This window comes from Chaetodon auriga, chromosome 15 (genome assembly GCF_051107435.1).
Source record: "Chaetodon auriga isolate fChaAug3 chromosome 15, fChaAug3.hap1, whole genome shotgun sequence".
NCBI classification, from domain to species: Eukaryota; Metazoa; Chordata; class Actinopteri; order Chaetodontiformes; family Chaetodontidae; genus Chaetodon; species Chaetodon auriga.
In genome coordinates, this window is record NC_135088.1 from 13,625,297 (window position 1) to 13,633,950 (window position 8,654).

Here is an 8,654-nt window from a genome sequence, read left to right on the forward strand (position 1 = left end):
TCAAGGTGTGACCTCTTAGTCAAGAGGGGTATGGGGGTGGAGGGTGAACGCGGGTGAACTCATTTCAACCATGAATTTATTTTGGAGAGCACGAGGTTATCCAACATGCAAGGCCAACAGAAATGAGCCCGATCCCCGGCTGCTCCTCCTCTCCCTCAGCCCGTGAGTCCACTCCACCTCTTTCGACCGGCCTGTCTGCTGGCAGGCGGCCAACCCAAGTGTGTGGAAATGACACCGCCAGGGCGGCAGAGATTTTCCTTCATTTCTCTCCTTCCCGATCGCAGACTGGCTGACATTGGCTAGAAAGTGGAGCAGCTCGTCAGGGACAATCAATGCGAATCGATCGAGCTGTGCGGTTGAGGCTCCAGAGCTGGAAAATATCGCGGCAGCTGAAGAGAGAGAGAAAGGGAGAGAGAGAAAGGGAGAGAGAGAGAGGAGGGGGTGTTCAACCAACTCTGTCAGTAGCCAGCCAACCTCCCTGCAAACAAATATGCTCTGGCTATCATAAACATGACACTCACTTAGTAAATACTAAAGTTAAAAAGCCCCAAAATGCGTAATTACGCACAGGAGTTGGGCTCCAAACGGCAAAGATACACACCCAAAGAAGTCTTTTCATAATTTAGTGAGTGTAAAATGATTTCACATAATGACTTAAAACAAAATAGATAATTTGAAATAAATCTGCCAGTGGCACATAAGCTCAATTCACTTCTTTCTAAGTTTTTGCACTTGTTTCAGAAATACAGAAAACTTGGGAAAATGACAACATTTAGCTGGAAAAACGTGGTTGTAATATTTCACAGGAAGCTTTACAGCATCACAATGACTGAATGATTAGGCAAAGCATCATTAAAGCCAAGATGGAGTTTAATAACATCATTCATATGCATAATTTTTAAGTTATGCTTTGTGATTTATATTCATTTAAGTAAATACTTAAAAAATGTCATGAAATATTGAGGAAACATCATCAATTCTGTCCTGAAATGTCTTCAAATGACATTTATTTTCAATACCAAACAATTACATCCTCTAACTCTCATGCCATAAGTCTGTATGCAAGAGTGGGTGTCATTTATTAAAATGATGGGTGTCTCATTTTGGAGTGTAACTCCTTAGTTAAACAGTTATTGTTTAATACCCAAATTAAATCCTCCTCAGGATATGTTTGGTAAATCTACATTGACTGTGGGTTACTCTGACACCTCCACCGAGCTGTTCCACTTCAACAAAGGACAATGTCAGACTGTTATTTTCGTTATAGGCTTCATCTTATCCTGTTAGACTTTTCTGTTTTCTCACACCTGTTGCATTATAGGCTGTTAAACATTTATTGTGTTCCCTGGAAGCACCAACTGACATTATCACAACCAGGAAGGGATCAGCACAAGTCTGTTACAAAAACAAGGACTCCAGTGTGGTCAGATAATTCAACGATGTCTGAAAGGTTAAAAAAAAGCCATTGGATTTATGTCATTAAAAGCTGGTTAACACGTCCATTTTTTGTTCATTTAAAACCCACAATGGGTGCTTCAATTCCTAAAAGAATTGTATATATTTCCTTAGTACTCACCAAATCTTATAGCAGATACACATCAGTCCAATGGATTTCCTTTTTGGTGATAATATGATGATAGAAAAATATATCAATCAGTGAAATTTTACTTAAAAAAAAAAGCTTCTAAAAAGCTTTTTTCAAAATTTCACAATACACAAGTAAGGTAAATCACTCTCGTGTGCTGTATATTCACAGTACAATATGTACATAAAAGATGGAACAAAAATGCCATCAGCACATCAAACAGTACCTGGAAACACATTTCATGTCTATTTTTGAATATACATGTCCCCAGGATAGGATGTTGCCAGTAAATGCTCAATAGAAGAAGGCTTTTCAGTGATCTGAACATTTCAAGGTAACCTGTGGTAACCGGGACCGTGGCCTTAAAGATGAGGAACGTGGGCATTATGCAGCAGCTACAACAACAATAGAGGACACTGCAAGACCAGCAAAGCAGAAAAGATCCATTTCCTTTCAAACAGCTTGTGTGCTATCTGTCCCCCCGTACGTTCCCCGTGTCACACTTCTGTTAAGTCATCTTTTTTGCAAATTGATCCCTTCAGTCTCAGGCTGGATGGTTTTTCGAAACAGACTCACCAAAACGTAACGTGGTTTGGGATGTGAATTTGATGGTACTCACTTTGTGTTTCTTTAGCATATCAGACAAATTTTCATAGTGTACATTTCTGTGAACGCTTCACTGACACTTCTGTTTCCTCCTTTATATAGATGAGACGTGATTAAGGTTACTAGGTGAAGGTTTGGGAAATACAGCAGTCATGGTTAAATAAAGATGTGGAACACTGGGTATAATTACACTGGAGGTGAAACCGGTGTTAAAGTCAAACAGCAAGACCTCAGCCTCCACGTCCTTACACCTTGCACTGGCCCTCATTGCCACCATTAAGTTGCATTTATGAAAGTAATTCATAGGAGACAACCAGGGCAGGAACTGTGACTTGAGTTTGAAATCCTGGTGAGAATGCAGATTGCCAGAATTTGACGGGTTTGATGATTGGCTTTGCTTAACAAACAGCCACCCTATCTTTGTTGTCATGCCGCAGAGCTTATCTTTTTTACTGACATGGAACTATCAGCCTGTCAAATAACACATCTAAGGGTCTACAGCCACAGGAGCACCTTGGCGAGGCTGTACTGACGCACAACAGTGCCTCAAGCTAAATGACAGCAGCATGCTAAGATGCTGATGTTGAACAGGTGTAATGTTTACCATGATGTACCCATCTTAGTTAGCATGCTCACATTTACCAATTCTAAACACTGAGTGCAGCTGAGGCTGACGGGAGCATCATTAGCTTTGCAGATATTCTGTCATAAACTGAAGAATTGGACAAATTGACATTTTGACCAGATGACGACACTAGATGAAAAGTCTAAGAACCCAAGTTATTTCTTTTCATTGTGAGGGGCACATCAATGTGTGTACCAGACTTCATGTCAATCCATGCTGTATTTCACTCAGAACCTCAAATATCAACCTCATGGTGGCACTAAAGGTCAGTGATTCACAAAAGTCAGTAGCATAGCCTGCATCATCTGACACCTGTCTGCACACAATTTCATGGCAAACCACGTAACAGCTGTTGTGATATTTCAGTCTGGACCAAAGCAATGGACGGACTGACCAACAGATATTGCTATCCCTATAGCCATGATGCTAGCATGGCTAACACAATTACTGATAGGCCCAAGTGCATTTAATTAATTCATTTGCTGTACAGGTTTTAACTTAGCGCTTGTCAGTCAGAGTCAGTCATTTCCAGCATCACAACAGGCCAAATATATGGACAAAGTGACCATTGCTGCAGCAACAAACACAGGAACCATGTGCCTAAATCATCTCCACGCTTTTGTTTATGTGTGAGTCCAGAGATCCTTATGTCTCTCTCTCTCTCTCTCTTGGTCTTTCAGCTATTTTATTTTAAATGTTGGTGACATAAATCAGAGTTTCACTTTTGCTTCTACGTGTTCTGTATGTTTCCATTCAGACTTGTAGATGACTTCATTGTAATTAGTCACATGGAATGATGTAACACAAACAGGGATAATTTGTCCTCCATAAAACCCATCCTGACCACATTCCTTTTCTCTTTTGTACTGTTCTGTGTGTCCTCCCTTATGACCTTCTAAAGTCCTCTACCTCGGCTATGAAGCGGCGTAATATTACATTGTAGTCTGCAATCATATGTGTCTTTCACAGGTTGAAAAGAGGGTCAAAGAGAAAAGGCGAAGGAGAGTCATGCATGGATAGATGGGTAGGAGGAAGCAGCAAGCTGTGACTCTTGGACATGTTCTGGTGGGTGCACTGAACCCCGGAGGCTGCAGCCACACTCAGCTCTTTGTTGTTTTCGTTCTGCACAGGGAGGCAGGGTACTTTCCTGAGCCGGGGAGGAGGATTAGCGTTGCATGGCCTCCATCCCCAGCTGCACACATGACCAGCAACGTAGGAAAGCCCCCGAAGACGGCCCAAAAAGAGGTACGTAAGGGATGATGGGAGCAGGGCGAGACATGAACATCAGCTTTCTCCAACACGGCGGAATGTTGCAAGCCCTGTAAACTCTCCAAATGATCACTGTAGCACACTTTCAACATCCCCCTTATTTCTAAGAGGCTGCCTTCTTCCTCTGCCAGTTGTTTCTCTCGCAGCTTACAAATGTCCTTTTTTCTGTCATGGTCCAGCAGCACAAGCACAGAGAAAATCATTCATTAACCTCTCACCCATATCTGCACCAATACACATCAGGCCATTTCCACCATTTATCTGTAAAATTCTGATCATAAATTCTGATTTAATCCCATCGTTGTCTTGTAGCTGAACATTTTGAGTTCAGAGGAACTGCTATTTAATCATATTATAAATGACAAAAATTACATTTACAAAATTAACCCAGACATGTGTCTGAAACATGACATCTACTGACGACAAACAAGGTTCCTGCTCTCTCCTATTGGCTGGTCTTTGGTGCCAAGTGATGTCACTTCCCATAGAATACCATAGATCGTGTGTCACCAAGATTTACCAGCTGTTGGAGCGGCGTGTTCCAGTTGCTGCCTCTTTTCACAACCTCCAGGAAGTCACTGCCCATAGTTCCAGCACATAAAACCACAATGTGTAGTTTTACATTGCAGTTTCTATACAGATTAAACAAACTAGATGCAATGTGTTAATTAGTGAGCTTTCAAAGTACAGGTAGGCGTATTTGTTAGCCTCGGAGTGAGCCGGGCTAGATGTTTTCTCCTTCTCATTTCTTCCTGATTCCATACTAAGTTAAGCTTAATGTCTCCAGGCTCTGGCTCCATAGTTAATGAACAAATATGAGAGTGGAATCAATCTTCTCATTTAATTTGCAACAGTAAAGTGAATAAGCATATTTCACAAAAAAAAATTCAACAGTTCCTTCAACCAAAGTCAGTGAATCCAAAGGCAATTTACGATTGTACTGCAGTATTAGAAATACTTACTGTACTCACCAAAGTAATGAGATTCTTTTGCTGTGGAATCCATTGACTTTCTGCAATCAGACAGGGCATAAGATAAGCACATAAGTACACAAGATTAATGTATTCATGCTCAGTACTCTTGTGAATTGTTGCTATTATGAGCCAGGACATTTTGCTTATGATGTAATTGAATCGCATATAACATGGCTTGTGATTTAATTAATGGCCTGTGCTGTTGAGAGTAAGTAGTAACTGTGAGTTAATTATGTGGGAACTTACACTTGGATAAGCTTCAGTATATAATGCTGGAATAGACCATTTTCTCCTACTGTAGTGCCAGCGCAGCATGCCAGCAACAACAGTATTTAAAGGAGGGGTCAACAAATGTAGCTGCCAACAGGTCATTGCCACTACAGAAATACTCTACACTTGAGAAGCAGATTTTTTTTTTTTTTCAAGGAAAACTCATTTAAAATTTGCTTTGCACACTTTGGCCCTATACACGTGACACTCAGTTAGTCACTTCCAAGAACGTGTCATTTCAACGCAGTGCGAGACTTTTTAAGGCAGTAAATCAGACTTGGCAGTTGGTCCTTTTTCTGTATTATCCATAATAAAATATGGCTCAAGAGTATTGCTCATTTTGGTCTCAGTGCTGAACTGAGAAGCAGAGCACCAGCACAAAATCCAGCATAGTGTCCCTTCACTTTTATCACCACTCTCTGGTTTATCTCTCCCAGCAATATTGGCAACTTCAAGGACATACCATGTGCACCCAGGATGGGTATTGGACACTCTGCTGTCAATTGAGTCTCTAAAGTGTTAGAGATTTTGCCATGTGTTTTCCCGTCTCACTGAACAAGCCTAAGCCAGTCACGCTTTGTGTGAGCCTCACAGCTCCACGCTGCAGAGGCCCGCTGCCTGATGAGCAGCACTGGCTCCATTACTAGAGATTTATTACTCATGCTGCCACTAATCACATGCTCAGCCTCATCTGTCAGGAAGCAAGTGGCTCTATTGTCTTGACTGACAGTATGAGGACAAAAAAAAAGCATGAAAAAATGACATCAACAACTGTTTAGCTCGTGCAGCTAAATAAGTAGTGTCGTTGCTTTCTCATTAGCGTGTGTCTAAATTTTAAGGAGCAAACACTGCCCCTCCTGTAGCAGTACCTGCCGACCAGCTGTTGCTGCTGCTGTTGCGGTTAAAATCAGGGTTAGGGCCCCATCTAGTGGCAAGTCTTCACAGAAGCTGTTTGAAAGATTGCTGAAAAAAAAAAACTCTCTGTGATTGCTGAAGCAGTATTTACTCCATCCAACTTCTTAAGAGCTCAAAAAGTAGAATAGGAAAATGAGCTTTTCCATGTAAGAAACTGGCCACCAAAGTTTTGATGTCATCAGCTAAAACTTTGCCTCAGCCGGCGATGGATGTAAACACTCCTGATTCAAAGCATTATAGGTCTGCAGACATGCTAACATGAGCGTCATTCACCTCTGGTTTGCTGCTGTATAGAGTAAGAAAGGATGCTGGTTTTCATCAAAATACCCAGGCATCCAAGATACATTTTTGTCGTGTGAGACATCCTCAAGATAACGTTCTTATTTATTTATATGCATTTAATAATCCATCTTGAGTGTAAAGTCAATTTTTCAATTCAAAAAAGTTCAGTATTTAATCAGAATTGGTATCTGCATTAAGTACCATACAAATTATACTCATCACTTGAGTGAGCTTTTTTTCTTTTTTCTTTTTTCTTTTTTGCACTGCACTGTTTAAGCGTGTTTCTCAGACACAAACACTCAAACCAAGTATCCAGCTGCTCCATTACTGATCACCTGGGGTAAACATCTGGTGCCGGTTTGCATCTTTAGTTTCTCTGTTTTAATAATATGTTTCTTCCAAACAGTTAACTTGGGTTTATTTTGTTGAAATCTGAACACACTGTAGGATTGTACACTGTACAATCCTACAGTGTGGACTGTAGGTCTACACTGTATTAACATTGCGTTGTTCCAGAAAGCCACCCATGCATCATTTTGAACCGAGGACAAAGTGAAGCAAATTGCTTCATTCACTCTGGCTAATAGTAGTGGCAAATTAGAATAACCAATGTAATTTTCTGCTTGTGAGTGTGTCCCAACTTTTTTTTGTTTTTACTCTCTTAAGGTCAACAGGGTGTGATCCCTGTTTCATGTGTCATGTGCATGCATGAGGAAGGATTGCAATGCTCCCAAAAACACACTGTCAATGCCAACTTTTTCAAAGCTGCTAACAAGAGCAGCAGTGTGAGCAAAGTTTTTATTGCCAAGAGCAATAATGACGACGCAAAGCCATCAAGCATCACAGGCGATGAAAGACTCATTCTCGTGCCTCAGACGTCATGACTGTTGCTGATAGCAATGAGTAATTTAATGGTGGTGACCATAAGTATAACAGCAAGTGATCATTAAATACAACTCAAGGGGTAATCTCCCGATTCAGTCAGGTAGTAAGAAATGCAGTGACATATACTTCAGATATTATAAGGAAATAAGTGATGAAACAGTTCTTTAAATATGAAACAATTATGTGAAAGCTGAGATGAATTCATGGGAAGATAAAGCAGCAGATTTTGAATTTCTCTGATTGCACACACTGACTGTTTAGCTTGAAGCATTTGATGTAGATATGATAGTGTTCAATGGAAGGAGCACATAACTTTCACCTGCACAAAGTCGTGAGGGAAAGAGGAATCCACTTAGTCTGGGATTTGCTTTTTAGGTTTAGTTTATTAAACTATTTTTCATTATTTCTATGTGCTGTTTAAAAAAAAAATACTTTCTGCTACTTTCTTAAGGGTGGGCTATAAAGACAAGAGGATGGCTGTGGCATGAAATGATCTGTTTGAAAATGCAACCAGTGTATATCATAGACATTAAAACAATAGTTTAAGGCTGATTTGCTGCTAAAATGTAAAGACCAAAGAGTGACTATCACGTGCCTCTATTGGTGGTCAGTAGGAACTGCAGCAGACAGAGCTCTGCTCTCCGGGTACATTTACAGATACATTTATTACTACAAACAGTGGATCCTCTGAGTCAAAACAGCATCCCTCAAAATGCAATTTCCATTTTGACTCTAAATTTAGAGATGTGTCTAGACCATATACACTTTATGCCTATTTTAACTTGATATCCCACATTGACTGAATGTTCCAAAACAGCCTCCATGTAATAAAATAACAAACGGAGGGTTATGGCTGTAGATTTGTGTAAAAGTTCCACAGATGAAATGTGTTTGGTCAGGCTCACTGGCTGAGAATAGATGAACAAAGTACAAAGCTGGCCCATTGTTGGCTTACTGGAGAGTGACGTTGAACCACTCAGACATTTCCCTTGCAGTCTACACTCAGGGATTAACAGTATTTTGTGGTGTAGATGGCTATAAATATTTGTATGTATTTCTTGATTTTACTCCTTTGCGTCCAGTAGAGGTTACCGAACATAATTTAATCTATAAATTTAAGTAAGAAATTGTTATAAAAATCCTAGAAATTCAAGTTTTCGTGTTGCAGCAGACAAGTTTGGTGAAGTATTTTGATGTGTGTAATTATCCTGAAAAATCTATTCATAGGCTTTTCCTGAGGCTT